The sequence below is a fragment of the Sarcophilus harrisii genome, chromosome 3 (genome assembly GCF_902635505.1).
Source record: "Sarcophilus harrisii chromosome 3, mSarHar1.11, whole genome shotgun sequence".
Classification (NCBI taxonomy): Eukaryota; Metazoa; Chordata; class Mammalia; order Dasyuromorphia; family Dasyuridae; genus Sarcophilus; species Sarcophilus harrisii.
The window spans coordinates 394179102-394200732 of record NC_045428.1 but is presented as its reverse complement, the minus strand read 5'-3'; the positions used below and the strand labels follow the sequence as shown (position 1 = coordinate 394200732).

Sequence of the window (21631 nt, the reverse complement as noted above, 5' to 3'; positions counted from 1 at the left end):
CACTCTAGTATCTTTGCCAAGAAAAACCTAAATGGGGTCAGGAAGAGTCCACTCAACTGAAAAGACCGAAAAGCAACAACAAGTCTACAGGTTAGAAGCCAGTTAATATAAAGAGTCTTCCTAGAGAGAAGTTCCTCTCCCTTGCCCTGTCAATGTCAGGAGGACAGTCTTAGGCAAGAGGGGATCAAAGCCTTGGGTTTATACATATGAATGACATAATTCAATAACAACTACAACATTCATTATCTGTAGCAAATTTCTAAAAGGCTGCCCCTTATGGCTGAATAAAAGAGATAGTGGAAACCTGCTCTTCAATATAATCACTACATCCGGCAAGAATTCTAATTGTCTATTTTGTTTTGAACAAAGCAGCTGTGAGTGTGTCCCTGAAAACCAGTTATTTCCCAGGATCCTCCAAGAACATTCCTTCTTGCTCATCAATCTTTTCTTATTTGATTAAAAGGTCCTTGAGGGCAGGAATGCACCACTTAGCTGCCTTTAGCACACATTAGGCACTTTATAAGTGTTTACCAATTGATTTATAAATAAGCAAACCAAAGCTTTGAAAAGTTAAATGAAACAGCCAGTTTCAGAGACAATTCTTCAGAGACCCTCCATTAAACTGTTCTTTAACAAACAACAAACAATAAGTATAATAGGGTTTTATCTCTACATCTTTCAAACATTGTACTATGATAAAGATGGAATATTATTGTAAAAGTGTACTTTTTTCCTTCTAATACTCTTATCAAAGATATCCTTGAAACATATATATTTTCGTAAAAATGTGTAAAAATGTCAAAATTTCATATGGAATCATAGTTTTCTTGATTTTCCACCTCTTTCCAGCATTGTTGAAGGATACCCAGCAGATATTTAATGAGTAGACTTAATTTTATTATTTAATGAGAGTTTTACATTATTTATTTTAAAAATATTTCTTATTTAATGAGGACTTTTTTATGCTAAATTTACCAAAACTTCTTGATATTTCCCTTCTTGAATAATTGCTGATTAGGAAGGAGGCGTTTTTGGTTGTATTTAGTTGTGGTAACTCAATGCAAAGCTCTTATGGCATGTTGCATAGCTAAGATGGACTGGTCACCATCTGTTTTAGCCATCTTCTTTCTAGTTCTATGTCATATCTGTTGAGAAATATTTTCGTAATAAACTTTTTTCATTATCAAGAATAGCAATCTACCACACTGGAACTGTGTAGTCTACTTATAATGGAGATGAAAAGACAATAAAAATGGAAAAAACCCAAGTCTATGACAAAATTTTGAGGGTGACAAGGTAATATCAATTTCCAAAGTATCTGAAGGAGGCAAAAATATCAAAAGTGTGAAAAAATCAAGAAAACTACTGTTCCATTTGTCAATTTTGACATGTTTATACATTTTTTATGAGAATAATCTACATATGTATCAAGGATATCTTTGATGAGTGTATGAGAAGGGAAAAAGGACACTTTTATAATAATATTGCATGACAGACTACATCTTTACCCTAGCACGGTGTCTGAAAAATATAGAGACAAAATCCTACTATATTGTCTGTTAAAGAATACTGAATTTACTTTTTGAAACTAGTTGTGTGACCACAGGAAAAGCACTAAACTTTTTTGAGCCTTAGTTTGCTTATCTATAAACCAATCAATGAACACTAATGAAGTGTCTAATACTTGCTAAGGGCTGCTAAGTGGTGCACCATATATATAGAGGGCTGAGTCTGGAGTCAGGAAAACTCATCTTCTTCACTTGTAATATAGCCTCAGATACTTACTATAGGACTTAGGATAAGTCACTTAACTCTGTTCCCTTTTATTAATATTTTTTTATCAGTAAAATGAGTTAGAGAAGAAAATTGCAAACAACTCCTGAATCTTTGCCAAGAAAACCCCACAGGAGGTTTTGAAGAAGTTTTAGGCGCTGTGCTAAGTGCTCAGGTTGCAAAAAGAGCGGAAAAGACCGTTTCTGCCTTCAAGAAGTTTATATTCCAATGAAGTAAACGACTTGCTAACCAATTCAAAGCAAACTATGTATAGGATAAAAAGGACTTTGGGCATTAGAATTAAAAACCGGTTCAGGAAGGAAGGTTTTTGATTGGAACTCAAAGGAAGCCCGGGAGAAGTCTGTAATGGAGTGAAAAGTATTCCAGGCATGAGGGATAGCCAGAGAAAATGCCTGGAGTCTAGAGATGGAGTGTTTTGTTTTTGGAACAGAGAGCATTTTGTCGTGTTTCTGGTGGCATTAAGGAACCACTAGTTTACAGAGTAGAGGCACGCCTTTAGGAAAAATTACTTTAGTGGCTGAATGCAGGTGTTGGATGGATTGAATGAGGTTGGAATGCTTCCCTTCCCCTTGCCCCCCATCAATTTCCAGAGGAAATGTGCGGAGAGTCTCATCAAGTTTCCTAGACGTGGAATAACTGTCCAAGGCCCCCGGAGGACAGGCACAGTTCGTGTGCGTGAGGTCGGGAGAAAACTGCGGTTGGTGGAGACCCAAATCCTGCAGCTAATCTGGACGCGGACGGGCCCTAAGTCGCACCCCCCGCAGGAGGGCACGGCTAGCTTTGGCCTGGGAGTTCTGCCTTGCAGACTGAGGGTCAGGCGGCTGAGGAGGAAGCACCAGCGCCCGAGTTGTCCCACGGTGACAGGCGGCCTCTCGCAGGGCACCCTGAGGGCTTCGTTTTGGCAGCAGCCCCAGGCTCGGGTGGAAGGGTTTCTGTTTGGCTCTGACTGAGCTCGCGCCCTCTGCGGGGGCAGCCCGGGCCCTGCGCGGCCGGAGAAATTCCGGGCCATACTGCTGTGGCTGGCGCCGAGGCCAGCTCCGCTGTTTGGGGTAGCGTGGGGACCCCTGTCTCGCTGCCGGGGCCCGTGAGGCGGGCCCGGGGTGAGGCTCCGGGTTCCCCAGGGGGCCCCCTCGGGCGCAAGCCCAGGAAGTAAATCCCGCTCCAGGGCTCTGGCCGCTCCGCGCGTCCGGGTCTTGGCGCCGCCCCGCCCGAAGCTCCCGAGCTTCTGGGGCGGGGGGGGGGGGCAGCGGGACCTGGCGGGGACTGCGGCCGACCAGAGCGCGGGGCCCGCAGCCCGAGCATCCTCCCGCTTCTCGGGCCCCGCCGCCCGGGGGCACCTCCTCCGCCCGGGAGCCCGGGGGCGGGGACCCAGAGCCCGCCCCGTCCTTGCTGCCCCGCCCGCGGGAGAGGAGGGGCTGCGGCTCGGCGGACCACTGAGGCGCAGGAGCCGCTGCCGCTGTCTGGGGTGACCGGGACTCGGGTGCAGGCGGCTCCCCCAGCCAGCCGGGCTGGAGCTGCTTCCTTCTGCCGCTGGACTCGGGTCGGAGCTGGGCGGCTCTCCGTCCCCTGCAGGTGGGTACTCTTCTGGGGAAGGGGGGCGGCAGGCCGGAGGCGGGTCCCTTGCTGAGGACTCTTCACGCACGGAGGGACTCCGGATGGGCATTGTGCGTCCGGGCACCGGAGGACTCCGGGCTGGGCGGAGGGGCCGCGGCGTAGCAAGGTGGGCTTCTGCTACCTGCAGCCCGGCCCCCAAGACCGACTAAGGGGTCTCGGCGCTTCCTCTGCCCTCTCCTTTCCCCACCCCCATCGGACTGGCCGAGGGGTTTGGGCTGGCGGCGGCGGCGGCGGGAGCCCTCCTTCCAGCCGAGGTTCCTTCCCCAGTCCCCTTCTGGCTGGGTGGGGGCGGCGGAGCGGGCCGGGTGGGGGGCTGCGTGTCACGGTTCCCCCTCCGGGTCGCCCTTCCCTCCCTTCCCGCCCCCCCAACGCCCCCTCCCCCGTTTTTGCCCGGGTGCCTGGGAATTCCAGCCGCTCGGCAGACCCTCCTGCATTCGTCTAGCCTCCTTTCCTCCGCGCTACCTAATGCGCCCCGCTCGCTTCAGCGTGGCTGGGAATTGCGGCTGGAGGAGAAAGGCACTGATGTAATTGGCAAGAAGAGAATAACCGCCAGAAAGAGCATCCTAGTCTGTTAGAGCAAACCCCCAGCGGCTCCCTTAAGGGAGAAGAGAGCCCGGGAAGTTGTGCCTGCATTTCCCATCCCTTCCCACCCTGCGAGCCCTCAGTTTTCATTCACACTTTGCTGGGGACGTGTCTGCCTTACCCAGTTCATCTCGGGACAGGGTTTGCATTGCAGTCAAGACGTGCTTTCCCTGCATTGAGCAAGTAGTCTGCCTGAAGATTGTGTCACCGGGGATGCTGGAGGGAGGGAGAAGGTGGAAGAGAGGAGGTCAGGGGTCAGCTGGAGAAAGAATGGGAAAACCAAAAAAAGTCGGGAAACCAGCAATTTAAAAAATCGCCTTTACTTTAAGTGGGCACCTTTACAAGGCATTTGCTTGTTTTCAGAAGTTGTGATCAGACACGGATTTCATGGTACCAGCTGTGATAAATCTCCTATGTAGGAGCTTAAACGTACAGACTTAGGACTGTAGCTCAGAATTACATAATAGATGGGAATGGCATGAGATGGAGTGAAACCCAGTGGCAGCTGAGAAATTTTCCTCTTTTTGGGAAAAGCCCTACAAGGGGGTTACCCTCTCACTCAACCTTAACCACGATCTCTATTTTAAAATGGAGCATTGTAATTTTAAAAATCATATATCATATCAGGCAACAGCATTCTAGACAAATGTCCTCTTCTCAAATGAGATCCCCCAATTAGAACTTTTTAGATTCTAGGTATACTTGAGTGTAGTTCTTGTATTTTAAATCTATCCTCCAAATATCATTCATTTGGGGGGGAAGGGGAGCATTTTTACAGTAGATTTGCTGCAAACTCACACTGATGTTCCTAACAAATGCTACAGCAATGCAGATACTATGGACTAATAATAAATGAAACAGAAAACCTTGCAGTAATTCTTAGTGAACTGGGTTCCCAAGGTCAAAGGGAGGCCCTAGTGGTATAACTTCCAGCCCTGACAAACACTAGAGAGAATATGCATGTCCTTAGGTGAATTATCACAGAAAGTCTGTGAACTTTTTTTCTTTTATATGATTTTTTTTCCTCCTTTGCAGATTCAGTTGAATTATGTTTTTGGTTTTTTTTAACCTCAGTGAATGGAATGGATGGAAACCTTTTTGATACTAAAATTTTTGCTTTAAAATAATGATTTCATGATCCTCAGTTCCTGACTTTTGATTACTCCAGTTATCTGATGTAATAGTGTTCATAGGATGATTCACGTGCAAGGTAACACTGAATCAAAGTCAGATTAAACCTACTGGCTGTTTCATAAAGTTTTTCAGTTTTGAGTTTAATAGAAATTTTTCTCTTCCCTAAATAAAGTTACCTTTCTGGAGTTTTTCTACAAGGGGGAAATATTAAATCTTCCAAGATTTATGACTGATGGGTTATAAAATCATCATGAAAACATACTGAGCTAAAATGGAGAATTAACTTCTCAGTTAATGAAGGGTTTGCTTTTCTGGGTGCCAAGGATGACGAACATTTTACCAAGCTGAGAATTTTATTTGTATGTTTATATTTTGATCTGGACACCAGGATGGGCAGGCCTGAGTGGGTGATGGCCTGATATTTGGAGAGAATGAGATTTCAGGTCCATTGAAATTAGACTTCAGCTTAACTGTTGTTCAGTGATTTCAGTCACATCCGACTCTTCATGATCCCATTTGGGGTTTTCTTAGCAGAGATATTAGAATGGTTTGCCATTTCCTTCTCTAGCTCATTTTACAGATGAGTAAACAAAAATAAACCAGGTTAAGTGACTAGCCCAGAGTCACACAGCTAATAAGTGTCTGAGGACAGATTTGAACTCATAAAGATGAGTCTTCTTGACTCCAGGTCCAGTACTATATCTCTACCCACTGTGCCTCTTAGTTTAACTGGCTAATATTAAATACTAACATGTGGCTGGATCCATCCATGAGTTCACTGTCCTCCTTGTCCCTCCAGCAGTATAGACCACAACCAAAATCAATAAATTTCAAATTTTTAGCCTAAACTGAATCCCTGTTAAACATACTTCACAAGAGATCTACTTTTTTCTTTATCTTCCAAAGTAGTCCAAGTTTGCTGTACTCAGGATAATTCTAATTATTAGGAGTTTCTTTCATAAATCAAGGCTAAATTTTTTTTTTTTTTTTTTTTTTGTAACTTCTATCCATAGCTTTCTAGTTCTGTTCTTTTTGAGAGCAAAACAGAAAACTCCAGTCTCTCCAAATGAAAGTTTCAAGTTAATCTTGAATCTTTTAAACATCTCAAGTTTAAAAATTGAGAATTAGTATGGACAAGAGACTTTATATTCTTTTTCTGCTTCCTAAATCATTTAATAAACATTTATTAATCACCTTCTTTGTGCTAGGTGTAGTGCTAAATATTGGTAATACAAAGAGAGGCAAAAGGATTGTTCTTACCCTCAAGAAGGGTAGCTTCTTGAAGCTTACCATTTAATGGAAGAGGAAATTACTTGCAAATTTATACAAAGCAAGGTATATATATATATATACCAGATAATTAGTAAACAGTTAAGAGGAAAAGCACTAGAATTATGGGAGGTTAGAGAGAGCTTCCTGTTGAAATTGGGCTTTTAACATTAAGATGTTAGAGTGGAAGAAGGATACTGTTCTTTGTATGGACAAAGCCAAATAAAAGGCCTGGAGCCAAGAGATCAGAGTGTCTATTAGTATCCTTTCTATAATATCTTGCTCAGAACTGGTCAGCACAGTACTTTGGATGTCATCTGACATATACAAAATAGAGAAGTACCAGCACCTCATTCATGGAAGTTATACCTGGCTTAATATAATTTAATATTTCATTAGTTTAGTGTAATCCCAAGATTTCATTTCATAATGGCTGTATCACACTGTTGACTCATGAGCTTGCAGTCCAATAAAACCCCCATATCTGTTTCACATAAATTGCTATCTAACTATATCTTCCTTTGAAGTTGACTTCTTGAACTCAAATATAAACTTTTTCATTTATCTCTTCATTTTCATCTTCTTATGTTCAACTCTATATTCCAGACTGTCAGGGATTTTGGGGGGTCCTGTCTTTATCATCTGATATATTAATAACCCCTCCCACATTTAAATTACTTGCCTATTTGAAAAGGTCATAGACCTTTATTTAGGTCATTAGTAAAAATATGAGCATAGATCCCTCAGAAGCTCCACAGAAAACTTCTTTGTAAATTGACATGAACCATTAAGTTCAACCAGCTAACTCCTAAGGTTGGCCAGTCAACCAGTTCTGAATTGACCCAATTGTAATAGTTGACAACTGTCCAATATTCTCTGTGAGAATAGAATGAGAGACTTCATGAAATGTTAAAAAATCTAGGTAAACTTTCTAAAATAATAGCAAGCATTTTTATAACTGCTTTAAGAGTTGCAGAGCATTTTATAAATATCTCATTTTATTCCCACAACCACCCCAGAAGGGAGATGGTATTTTCCTCATTTTACCAGTGAGGAAACTGAGGCTGGCAGAGATTAAGTGATTTTCCCAGAATCACAGAGGATATATCTATGGCAGCATTTGAACTCATATCTACTGACTCAAATCCCATCCTCTATCTACTGTGCTCTCAAACTGCTTCTATATTTATAGCATTCCTCTGATCTATCAATTTAATATTATAAAAATAAAAATGATGGCCCTGGAAAGAAATCTTCTTTATAAAGCCATGCTAGTTCTTTGGGACCCCCATTTTCTCTTCTAGACATTTTCACTAATCATCTTCTGTTTAATAATTTCTAAGAAACTGGAAGTCATTCATAATGGCCTATAGTTTGTAGATTTTACTATCTTGCCTCTTTAGAAATTCAGGATTGTTCTCTAATATCTTTTTTTGTTCCCCACTTACCGATTCCTTCTTATTTTGTTTCATACTTTTTAACCTATAGATGTTTCATTTCCACAAAGAATGTAACCATTGGGCTACAAGTCTTCCTCTAGATCCAAGAGATCAATGTAGGTTGTTCATTAGTTATCCTTTATTCTCCTTGTGTGACTGGCTCACCTACTCCCTTTTCAAATTGTACATTTCTGCAAACTTATGAAGCACTTATTAAATCTACAAATATTTGCTTAATATATGAGTTCAAAATGTTGTGCTGGGCATTGTGAATGATTGAGAGACTGCCCTTGCCTTCAAGAAATTTATAATCCAGTTTGGAAAAAAGAAAAAAGAAAATAGAACAGAGTCAATTGAGATATGTGTTTGCTAAATCAATAGGAGAGAGCAAGTGTTATGAGATTAGAGAAGAGAGAGAGCTTGTGGCCTCAAGTAATCTTGCAAAGTTTTATGAAAGGAAGATCCAGGCACTGAAGAGAGAGAAAGAAAATGGTCAAGTTAAGAAGACAGAGGGCACCCTAGATCCCAGGTGAGGATGATTGTACGAATAAAAGTAGAATATTTTTTTCTAGAAGCAGAAAAATGAAAGGCACTTCTGAGGTGCCAGTAAAGACTCCTATTTGCCCAATGTAATGTATCAGTTATAAGGAAATAGTAAGGAAAGGTAGACTGAAGTCAGATTGTAGACAGCCTTGAAGGATGGAAACTAGCATTTATTAAGCACCTACTATATGCCAGGCACTGTATGTAAGTGCTTTAAAAACATCTCATTTGTTCTAAACAACTTTTAAAGATAGGTACTGTTATTATCCTTTTTTTACATTTGCGTATATTGAGGCAAAAAGATGTTAAGTTCTAGGATATGTCTAAGATGGGATTTAAACTCAGGTCTTTTTCAATCCATGTTGTCCCATCTTGCTGCTCTGAATGTCAGGCTAAGGAGTTCAGACTTCATCTCTTTGGTAATGGGGGAAGTTTTTGAACATGCAAGTGACATAATAATAATGCGTAACATTTATATATAAATATCTAAAAACGTTGAACCATGCTTTCATACATATTTTATTTGATCATTATATCAATTCTGTTGGATAGGTATTCTTATCTCCTTTATCTGAAGTTGAGTGGAGTTAAGTGACACTGTCACCCAGATAATTTCTGAGATAGAAAGGATTTGAATACGAGTCTTTGTGACTTCAAGACTTTATTCATTATACTACCTCATTTTCTAAATAAAGTGTTGTGTGTTTTTGTTGTGTGTGTTTGGGTTTTGGGGAGACTGATTGTTTTTTAGGAAGCTTAGTCTGGTAGATGAAAAGAGACAAGTCAGAAAGGAGGCTGTAGGAAGCTTTTGTAATTTTCTAGGTAAGAAATGAGAAGAACCTACATTTAGGCAACAGCAGCAGAAATAGAAAGGAGGGTAGGTATAAAAAGAACAGTTATAAAATACTTTACAAAGGAAGCATCTGTAGGATTTGGTAATATTTGCATGTTAAGGCTGAGGAAGAAGAAAGAATTAAAGGTAACTAGATTTGAGGTCAGAATGACTGGGAGAAAAATGGCATAATTTAACAGTCCAATACACATTTTACAAATACAATTTTCCAGATCCTAAGCTGTTGATTAAAAAATAAATTAATTAATTAAAAAAAAGAAATAGTTCTTACACTCAAGAAGCTTATATTCTAGTGGAAGCTATGACATGTACATAGAAGATATGTCCAGATTGGATAGCAAGTAACTTAATATAGAACTAGTATTTGGGGTAAAAAAAAAAAAAAAAAAAAAAAAAAAAAGATGATAAATTTGATTTTTAGACACTGGATTTACCATGACAGTAAAATATCCAAGTAGAAATGTTCAGTAGAAAATTGGAGATGTTGAGAGATTTTGAGCCAGAGGTATAGCTTTGGGGGTAATTAGCATAGAGGAAGCAATATGAGTGAATAAGATTTCCATTGGAGAGACTAGCATACTTAGTAGCAAATCTGGGTCGTCTGAGGCTCAGGCCTGTTTTGGAAATATTAACTAGTTTCTTTCACCTGTTAATTGTATGAACTTAAGCAAATTACTTCATTGCTTTGAACCCCATCAGTGAAATGAGTTAGTACCAATTAGAGTGAATAACAAAAAATGGATCACTTCAGAAAATTAATTATTGACATTAATTGGGGCCTAGTTGTAGACTGAATAATGACTTTAACCCCCTTTTTGCTCTAGCTTTCTATGACTCTAGAAGTAATAATGAGGCAGGTAGGTGAGTCAGGGAATGAGAGTACTAAACTTGCAGTAAGGAAGACTCATTTTTTTGAATTCAGATCCATCCTCATTTATTATGTAACCCTGGGCAAGTCACTTTACCCTGTTTCCCTCAGTTTCCTCATCTGTAAAATGAGCTGGAAAAGTAATTGGCAAACCATTCCAGCCAAGAAAACCAACATGGCATCCCAGTCAGAGACAACTGAACAACAGTACCAAATAATATTCAGTGACACTTAAGATTAATACTATTTCTAACACATGTGGCTTTAACAGATCTTTTTTCTTTTATTTGTTAAGTTTTTTCAAGGCTTATGCATTTAGATCCCATTTTGATTAACTTGAGTTATTGCTCTTCTGGAAAAAAAAAATAGCAAGGAAATTCATCCCTTCTAAACCAGAGAAACAAGCCTCTCATCATTACCAGCTGTTTTAACTGTTTATTACTTAACCCTCCCTTTCATTGTTGTCCTTAATGTTATTGCCATTAATCTATTAGAGTAGAGGGTTTTTAGAACACTTTAATATAATCCTGTAAATTACATATTCTAAATTTTTTTGGGGGAAAGGGAGAGTCCCAAATTCCTTCTAATGTGTTCCTTTTAGTGGTTTCCCATTCGAAGAAATAAGAAGCTCCTGTGCTGGGTACCCATTAGTATCTCATCCCTTTCCCCCTCCCTCCTTTCCTGTCTCCGTTTGTCCTCCCTTTTAAATTGCAAGTTCCTTGAGAGAAAGGAATTGTTTTTGTTTTCCTTTCTGTCATTGCCATAGGTATTTGTAATAAACAAAATAACTTACTCAAAGTTGTGCTTAAAACAATATTGCCATTACTATGTACCATGTTCTCTTGGTTCTACTCATTTCATTCTTCCTTGTTTTGTGCAAGTCTATCCATGGTTTTTTAAGATTAAAGAGAGCTCATCATTTCCTACAGCACAATAGTATTCCATCACAATTGTATACCAGTTTGTTCAGCCATTGTCTGATTGATGGGCATCCCTGTAATTTCCAGTTCTTTGCCACCATGAAGAGAGCTGCTATAAAAGGGTTTTTGTTTGTTTGTTTTTGGTGAGACAATTAGGTTAAATGACTTGGCCAAGGTCACACACCTAGTAAGTATTAAGTGTTGGAAGTGGGATTTGAACTCCGGTCCTCTTGACTTCAGGACTGGTGTTTTATCCACTGTTCCTAGCACAGAATCTGTACTTAGTAGTAGACACTGAAATGTTTATTGGATTCAATTTATTCTGTATTTTAAATGGAGCTTATATTTGTATAGCTGATCAGTAAAAAAAACCTGGCTAGAAACTTCTGACTCCGTCTAGTGTTCTTTTACTATGTTATATATTACTTCTTATTATAAAATAAAAGGGAATAAATGGTCAAAGATCATTTATTAAGCACCTACTATATCCTAGCTGTATCACACCTCTACACTATTAACTCACTTGATTCTTACAATAACCCTGCCAGGTAGGTGCTATTATCCTCAATTCACAATTGAGAAAACTGAGGTATATTGAACTTTAGTAACTTATTTTCCCAGGATCCATAGCTACTAAATGTTGGAGGTCAGTTTTGAACTCATGACTTCCTCACACCAAAAGTAAATAGCATAGTCAAAAGTGAAAAAAATTAGTTTGGCTTTTTGTAGGTTAGAACACAGGAAAATCCAAAAGCTATTATTAGCTATTATTATTATAGCTATTATTTGCTATTATTAGCTCTTCTGATTATCTTAATAGCTAAGGCTCTATCATAAAGGAATGCTATGGGAAGGAATATAGAAATCACAGTTATATGAGAGTTTGTTTAATAGAATTGAGACTTCGTAAATTAATTATTTAGGAGAAGTTACAAGGGGACAGTGAAGATAATAAGAATGAATAAAAAAGTTCCAGTATTTCTGGAAAGCAACTATAAAAATAAGGTGAATGAATGTGCAGTGTTTCTTCTAAGTGACCATTTCCCTTGGTGGAGAGTGGTGGTAGTTGTATTGAATCTTAATATTTTCTAATAGAAATTACTTGTATGTTAATGTTTTATCCTTTTGTGAGATTGTGACAGTTTCTCATATCAGTTCAGAAAGTATGGAAATGTAAACCCAATGTAAGTAATAATACACCAAAAGTAAATGGCTTAGTCAAAAGTGAAAAAAATTAGTTTGGCTTTGTGTAGGTTAGAACACAGGAAAATCCAAAAATGACTTTTGACAGTTATTTCAATTAAATTCAATTAACATTCGTTAAATACCATCTATGTACAAATATTTTTGTGCTTAGCTACTGGGGAGATGGAAGTTGTGTAATATACCAAGCTAAACCATTTTTCCTGTTCTTGATAAAGCTTACAGTATAGGAAGACAATATCACATGTACACAAATAACTAAAAATACGGAAGTAGACATTTCATGAGAAGTATAAAGTAAAGTCAGAGTAAGAATAATTTCTTACTAAGGACTCAGGTGTGATTGAAAGAAAGTTTCTTAGAGGTATGAGTATTTGAGCCGTCATCCTGAAGGATGATGAGGGTTCAACAGTAGAGTTGGAGATGGAGAGCTTCAAAAATATTCTAGTATAGGTAATATATTAAGCTTCAAAGATATTCTGTATAGGTAATGATCTGGGGGTTGGAAGGAACCAGAATGGCCATCATGTCTCTCATCAACTCCCCCACTCTCCCATCAACTCTCCCACTTTACAGATAAGTAAAACTAAGACTCATAGAGATTGTGATTTGTCCAAAGTTATACAAGTGGGCAGAATTGGGGTCAGAATATGAACTCCTAATAGTCTTCTTCAGTTCTCTGCCCTTTCCACAGTCGGTGGGGACAGACATTTTATTTGGTGAAGTTTGGCTAATGTGATACTTTGAAAGTCAGGAATCAGTATTCTTGAGAAAATCTCATGAGACATGGGCTAGTATCAGGAATTCTGCAATAAATTGACATGGTAATGATAGAAAGGAAAACAAAGCCAGGTGTTTAGCATTCAGGAGTGTATTGTCAGTGATTTGGATGGAAAATACTTAGAAGAAGACTTTAAGTGTGAAACGGAATGTTTGAATTTGTTTTGTCAGATTGATGGTGAATATTTCCTAACAGATTTCTTGGGTAGCATACAAGGAATTGATGATTAAAATGAGAAAATAATTTTCTTCTTGGAATTGTGTATATATTCTCATATCAGCTGGATCTGCCTCTGTTGGGGTTGATGTTTTAGGAATGCTTTTGAAGCAAGTTTTTTTTAAAAACATACAGAGCAAATATTGGGTTGCCTCCTGAGTTCTTGAAAGCTTTTTCTTCTTATTTTTTTAAAAAATAAATAAGGTACTTTTGCCAATTCTAATTGGGAGAGAGTGTGTCCAAAGAAGCTAGTTCTAGGAGTGTCCACATAAAATGACAGAAAGTTTCAAAGCTCTTCTCAGCATTTTGTGTCAGAGAAAAGAGCAAATGTGAGCCCACAAAAAGATTTTTTTAAAAGTTCATGGGAACTTTAAAATGATGGCATTTTCCTTTCACATCAGTTTACAGAAGCTTTTATATGCTTTCCTGTTGTCTTCATATTTATTTTTCAGAGTACAGTAATATTCCATTACAGTCAAAAACCATAGTTTGTGGTTTTTTAAAAGATTAATATTGATATATTTTGTCTTTATGTCACAGATTTTCCTGTCCTGTCTTCTTTTCCGTTCTTCTCCTAGATAGCCTTTCTTTATAAAAGAAAGAGAAAGATGAGAAGAAAAATAAATAAGTTAAAACTGATCATTACATTAAAAATAAGACACCATATGTATTGTTTCTCATCTGTGGGCCCATCTTCTGTAGAGAATCAGGAGTGGTTGGTTGGTCAAACTTGTTCTATATATTTTTTATGCTCAGAATTCTTTTTGCTTTTTTGCTCATTTTTTAAGGTTGAGGTTTGCTCTTACGACAAAGGGGAGATAGCTGCTTTAGTTTGCCCTGGGGCAGTTCTGCTGACTGATTTCCCTGGCTCTCCTGTCCCACTATCTTCTGGACCTCAGAGGGTCTCAATTTGCCTTTTATATTAGCTTTTGGGTGTCTCACAGCAAATCTGCTAAACTATCTGCTTGCAACAAGGACACAGTAGCTAGCCTATGCATGCAGCAATGCTCTGGTTCCCCACCCTGCCCTGGAGTCTGCACCTGATTGAAACAGACCTGTTCTGAAATTCTTCCAAAATATCTCCTTGTGGAAATATGTTGTATTCCAAATATTTGTGGGTTCTGCCATTCCAAAACCAGTTTAGAGGCTTAATCTGATGTTGGTTTGAGAGAAGGTCAGAGGAGGTCACAGAAAGCGGGTCTAGTCTTTGCCATCTTGGCTCTGCACCCAGTTCTATATATTTTTAAAACATTCTGTTTCAATTTTCAGATATTCAAATTCAATGTCAATGATCATTTTGGAGAAATTTTTTTTATTGGAATTTTGTCTTTTTGCATTTTGTTTTCTTGGCTTTACTTATTTGTCACTTCATATAAGTTTTTTCCATGCTTTTTTTTTTTTTTTTTAAGCTTTTTTTGCTAAGTGACTTGCCTAGGGTTACATATCTAGGAAGTGTTAAGTTTCTGTGTTAAATGTTAAATGTTAAATGTCTGAGATCAGAATTGAACTCAGGTAGGTCCTCCTGATTTCAGGGCTGGTGCTCTATCCATTGAGCCACCTACCTCCTCTTCATGCTTTCTTATATCCATCATATATTCATTGTTTCTTACATCATAGTAACATTCCACCAGTTTTGTGTCTCATAATTTGTTTAAACATTTTGCAATTAATGAGTATTTCCAGTTTTTTGCTACTTGAAAAAGTGCTATTACAAATATTTTGGTGTGTTATAAAATCAATTTGTAATTTACATTTTCCTGGTTTAGTCAAGTTATTTTGAGAATTTGATCATGAACATTCAAATAGGTTTTATAAACGTGTTTTTCTAGCATATAAATATAGCTACAAAATAAAACGGGACAGAATGCAGTTGCACAGTATCTTTGTATCTTGTATCTTTGCTCTCCTTGGAGTTTACATCAAATCATAGGATCTCAGGGTAAGAAAAATAGTCACTTTGTTTTCATGATTTCAAATTGCTTTCCAGAATGAGTGAATCAATTCATAGTTCCACCAACAGTGTGATACCAGATTTTAATTGCCTCTAACATTTAAAAAAAAAAATCAAACTTCAAATCTGGCAAAAAGTCAAGACATGGATCTATTTCAAATTTCCTAAATAAAGCTTAGTTTTTATTATAATAATGAATGGTAATTCAGTTCATTGTCATCTGTAATACTGTATTTTCACAAGAAATTAATCACATTAAAAAACTACTTTATCTAAGATTGTGTAATGTGTTTCTTATATGTAATAATTTCTTTTATTGAAAGCTTTTCTGGAGGTAGATTTGTGAGAGTGATTTTGCTTTAAGTCAAGATGATATTGTTTTCAATTTATCTGGGCTACTTGGGCAAAAGCTCTATAGTTCTACTGAAACACTATTAGCTGTATAATTCCCCTGGAGCAGAGGCCATATTCTGGTCACTTGGAGAGTGTAGGACTTGTGGAAAATGAATTAATGAAATTCTTTTTAATGTCAGTGAATTTGAATATGAGAGACAGTGTGACATGTTGGCCAAAGATCCAGCAGGGACAGGAAGACCATGGTTCAAGTGTTGTAGCTGACATATTGTAGCTAAGTGACTCTGGCAATGGCATTTAATTTTCCCCCAGACAATTCTTTAAGACTAAACTTCCCAGCTTTTCCCAACTGAGTAAATAAAAGACAAACTTTCATTCAAAGTTGTCTTTACAAAAGAATGTTACCTTTCCTCAGGGCTGGGAAAATACTGCTCTAGTTTGTGAAGATGCTTGGGAAATGATGTAGTTGAAGTAGGGAGAAGCTTGTAAGGAAGGTGGACAGAAGAAATATGTGAATTGCTTATACCCACTTATCCTTCAGATTCTTAATCTAAGAAGTAGAAAATTAGTCATTGGGGGATATTTTTCTGTTTAAATTAATATCTGAGGATTGGAGGCGAGGGGGGGGAAGGAGGGTAGTAGTTAAGAAGATTTCAGATCCACTCAATTGCTGACAGAACCTACATTCCCACAGAGGATTACTTTCACCTTTGATTTTGACCGCTAAGTCTCAAATCAGAGTTTTAGGACAATGCTGACAAATTTTAAATGCTGGACAGTTCTTTCTGCTTATCAGTGTGTTACAGTTCCTTGAGATTCACCACCAAAAAAGAATCAGGAAGCCTGTTTAAACTCTAGTTAAGCACAGAATGCTGGCAAAATAGGTGGACTTGCTCTAGAAGAATTTAATTGGATGAGGACTGGAGATGAGGAGCATGGGATTAAAGTCCCTCACTTTTGCTCTTTGCCTTTCATCTTCATATGCATCAGTAAGATTATGGAAGGGTGGATATGATTTAACTCTTCAAAGCTGGAATATTGTTTTAATGAATTCTGAATGGTAGATTGCATGAGAGATAATGCATTTAAAAAAAAATAGTATCCTCTGGATTTATAGAATAATAAGATCTCGCTCATGGTAAGGCAGCATGGTAAATGGGATGAGGGAATGAGTACTAAATTTGAAGTCCAGGAAGACAAATTCAAATCTGATAGATCTGATACTTCATTTGTGATTTGTGTGGGCAAGTTACAATGTTTCTTGGATCTTCAGTTAACTCAACTATACAATGAGTATAATAATGCCTGTCCTACTTAATTTATAGGGTTGTTGTGATCATATGAGATAATATATATGAATACCAACCTGAAAATACTGTATAAATATCAATTATTATTCCATAATGCCTCAGTCTTTTAAAAAGGAAAATTAAAGGGAATACTGGGAGTGGCTAATAATGACTAAGTGACATATAGCATTGGGGAGAGTACTTGTATGTTGACAGGAATAATTTTAATGAGGAACAATAATTAGGAGTTGAGAGGAAGACTTAGAAAGTACTTTATGACCATCAGAGCTGTTGAACTATAAAATACTCTTTCCAAGCAATAAGAGAAGTAATTTTATTATTAGTAGTAAATCTTTTTATTTGGTGATATGCTAAGTGCCATCCCAAATTGAGAGGTACAGCCCTTCACATAGAATTGGATCAGAAACTAATAAATTAGGAAGAATAGTCCTGAATTTTTCCCCTCTCCCCTGTTTGGTCTTAAAGATAGGTGCCCTAATAGACATTCTCACCCATAGGTTCAGAAGTAGTATGTTAAGCTTTTTGGTTGTTCTGTGATTCAGATTTTGAGTTTGTAACTCTATATTATAATTGGTATTCTTTTTCAACCAGTAAATTTACTTTTAAAAAATTTTAAGGAAGGAGTTTCTGAGGTTGAAATTATCCTAAGGGCTTAGGATCAATGTCAAGGACCATAGATATTCATAGTAATCCTGAAAGTAATCCTTTGTAGCCTCTCAATGGAATGACAAAGAAAAGTATTATGTATTTGAGGAAAAGAGAATCTAAAGAGCCTAGTGCTATCAAAAATGAACTGGGATGAGTTCAGAGTCTTGTTGCATAAGAAGGGGGAATTGGAATGATCTGGAGGAAATGGGTTGAGACAAGGTAAAAGTCACTAAATGTAAAGAATTAATTTTCTCCCTATTATATAATCCATCTTGTTTACATTGGTAATTCTATTTGCAGGAGGTTATTAATCTCTGTGCCTTTTTTATTCTTCTTGGAAGGGACTTTTCTAACATATTTTGATCACAAGTTAAAGGATTTATAACCACATCTCTTTGAATTTTTAGAAGCATATATTGATCATCCATATGTCCCTGATATTTCACTGTTTAAAACTTTGTCATATTTAGTTTCTTCCCCTACCCCCACTCCTCATCTATTTCCCTATAAATATAATCCATAGTCCAGTACTATTAGGCATGAGATGTTGACAGTCATTTAGCCCTTTTAAGACCTTGTTTCCTCTTCAGAGAACTTACCCATATTTCATTCTTTCATTCCAGCCATCCCAATCTACTTGGAATTTTCCCCCTCCTCAGTGTTTTGTTAATTCCTCCTGGAATGCCTCTGTTTCTTTTAATTGATTCAAATTCATGCTTTGCTATTATGCAGGACACACACACAGGCACACACACACACATACATACACTCTATATATAGAGAGAGAAGATGTGCAGTGTTCATTGAAAAGAACAAAGGGAAGGAAACAAGAATTTATTAAGAACCTAATATGTGCCATGCAATGTGTTGAAGTGTTTTACAAATGTAATCTCATGGGACAGCTGGATAACACACTGGCCTTCAAGTAAGAAGAAATTTGAGTTCAAATCCAGTCTCAGATACTTAACATTTCCTAGCTGTGTGACCTTAGGCAAATCACTTAATCCCAATTGCTTCCAAAAAAAAAAAAGGAGAAAAAAAAATTAATCTCATTTGATTCTTATAAGAACTCTGAGGGATGTGCTATCATTATTCCCATTTTACAGTTATGAAATTGACTCAGACAGAAATTAAGCCTGGAACTCTAATCACTGAAACATCTAGCTGGAAGGTGGTTTGAAGATGCAACCATGCCTCTCCTAACAACTTTTTCACTTACAGGAGATTGATGAATATGTTCCAGTTTGTTGTCTCTTATCTGCCAGATAACTTAGTCATTTCCATACTATGATATAGTTATAGGTTACACTTTCTTTCTTTCTTTTTTAATAATAGCATTTTATTTTCAAAATATATGCAAAGATAGTTCAACATTCACCCTTACAAAACCCTGTCTTACAAATTTTTCTCTCTCCCTTCTGAACTTCCTCTCTTAGACAGCAAGTAATTCAATATATATAAACTTGTGCAATTCTTCTATATATATTTTTATATTTATTATTCTGCACAAGAAAAATCAGCTCAAAAAGGAAAAAATGAGAAAGGGAAAAAAAAGCAAGCAAACAACAACAAAAAAAGGTGAAATATGTTGTGATCCATATTCAGTCCTCACAACCTCTTTCTGGATGCAGATTTTTCTGGAGTATGCTTGTTCAGGATATTAGCATAACATTATCATTCTGGCTATAACCTTATAAACACCACCTTCTAATAAAGTAGGAATGAATTCCTAAAAAAAAGCATAAAGATTGGGTTCTGGGATCATATTTTCTTGGCTTGAGTCAATATCATTTTATACTTGGTTTTCTCTCCTGTAATTTACAAAACAATTTAAAGGTGTAGAAGATGGATTCTATCCCTACTCAGCAAATGACTTCTCTGCTGACCAGGCCTCCCTCCCCACCCTCCAAACTGATTGCTAAGATATCAGAACCCTGCCAAAAGGAGTTATTCTGGAAAATGACCCTGGAAGAATTCAGGGTCATTTCTTTGCTGCATTGAGGCATCAGAATAGGACTTTAAAGGAGGGTTTATACTGTACTTATTAAGAATTATTAATTTGAAATGTTTCAATATTCTGTAGAAAATGAAGTTTCCTATGACAGTGAGGGATAGAAATTTCACTTCAAACTGGTAAGAGCTTGGGTCTGGAGTTCATATAGTTAGGTGCCTTGTGTTAATATGTTGTCTGTGTTTGTATATGCCTAAAGCCTAACAGTGTTTGACTCATAGCATATACTTAAATGATTTATTTATCATCTATTTCTATCTTGGAAAAATTTTGAGTATTAGCTTGAGATTTTTTTTACACAAAACTAACATGTTAAATTGTCTCTAAAAACAAGCTATTTGGTTTAATGTGTTAATAACCAATTTATAATCAATTTAATCAAATGCCACTTTGACTAGTATTGAAATATGTCACATGGAGTTGTAAATATTATCTTATTTGAATGTAATAAAAACCAGTTTCAAAGAAATAAGGAGATTGTCATTGGAATATATGGGATCACATCTTGGACCTCTAAAAGTGACTGCCTTCTACTAAACTCATTCATCCTACAAACATTTATTGAGCATCTTTTAGGCGATGTAGGATGAATCTGGAGTCAGAGAATTGGTGAGTTCAAATCCCAGTTCTTTTTATTTACTTTCTGGGAGAAATTCATGTCACTTGATTTTTCAGACCCATAACTTCCCAATTTCTAAAATAAAGGGGGTGGACTTGACCTGTATTATCCATTTCAACTACAAATGGATGGTCCCATGATCCTAGAATCCTCTATGCAAACAAAGCATGACGATGAATGAGATTCGTTCCTTATCAGAATCACTGCAGCAAAATAATGGAGACTAAAAATAGTGACAACATCCTAAGAGAAATCAGAGAAAGGAGAACTTCTGATTGGGGACATTAGAGAAGGCTTTTTTGGAGGAGATGGTATTTGAGTTAATACTTGAAAAATGAATGAATGAAAGCATTGATTAAGTGCATACTACATTAAAAGCATTGAGCTAAGATTGGTAAGATTTCAGGAGTCTTGTCTTAGGGACCCATACGTTTGAATTTTGGGGAGCTTCTGTTCTCTATTTCTGTGTGTTTTCTGTCCCTCTCCTCCCCCCCTTTTCTCTCTCTCCCTTCTTCTCCTCTCTATCTCTCTTCTTCTCTTTTCTCCTCTGCTTTCTTCTCTTCTCTTTTTTTCTGTTTCTCTCTGTTTCTCTGTCTCTCTCTTATTCTACATATATTATATATTTATATATTTGATTGTGGACCAATTGTACTATTCCATTGACTGAAACAGTTATGGGAATGTTGTGCTGTGGTTTATTTTCATTTTCTGGTTAATTCAGGGTGAAACAAAAAACCGTTTTTACTTCAACTTTTGCTGTTGTCTCATGTATATCAATCATTTCCCTGCCTTCAGAACATGACTCAGCTTTCTTTAATCTATAATCTTTCACTGCTCCATGCTCAATATTCCAGAAGTTAGTTGTCATTGTACAGTTGCATAGATATGAAAAGTCAAAGCAATTGGGCCAAGTGCACATTGCTTCCAGGAAATGATTTTGAAGTTTTTTTTATTTTTATTTTTGTATGTCTTCAGACTTCAGTTTCCAGAATTTTGCTGCATTGAGTCAATCACTTCCAGATATATCTGTCCTGTCCTTTCCTAACCTTCAATCCTGCAATATCAACTGACTCTCGAATATTTTGAATAGAATGCAGTGCGCGCATTTTAAGTTTAACATGTCCAAATCAGAACTCATTATCTTTTTTCTTTATTTTCCTCAATTATGTATTTCTGTTGAGTATCCATTATCCTTCCAATTTCCCAAGCTTGCAGCCTAGTCTGATCCTTAATTCCTCACTCTCACTTACCTTACATACTAATCACATACCAAGTCTGCTTGATTTGACCTCTACAAGATCACAAGCTTCTGTAGCCTTTCCTTCATTCATAAAACCATCACTCTAGTTCAGACCCTCATCATCTCTTGTCCTACCTTTATCACTTCTTTTACCACTCTAGTTCAGGCCTTCATTACTTTTTTTTATGAAATATAATTTTTATGTAGTTTGTATTCTTTTCCCATTATATACAACTCTTTAGGGAAAAATTAATTTTTACATGGTATATCAACACTCCCTGT

General features: G+C 37.4%; 1 protein-coding gene across 10 annotated transcripts in view; it reads left to right on the top strand.

Moving 5' to 3' along the window:
• The first annotated feature begins 3288 nt into the window (after positions 1-3288).
• Positions 3289-21631, top strand: part of OSBPL6 (oxysterol binding protein like 6) — a 249239-nt gene continuing 230896 nt past the window's right edge. For all 10 annotated transcript variants that reach the window (XM_031960403.1, XM_031960409.1, XM_031960408.1 and 7 more), the window contains exon 1: positions 3289-3366. The gene's annotated coding sequence lies outside the window, so the exon portion shown is untranslated. The remainder of the gene's footprint in view (positions 3367-21631) is intronic.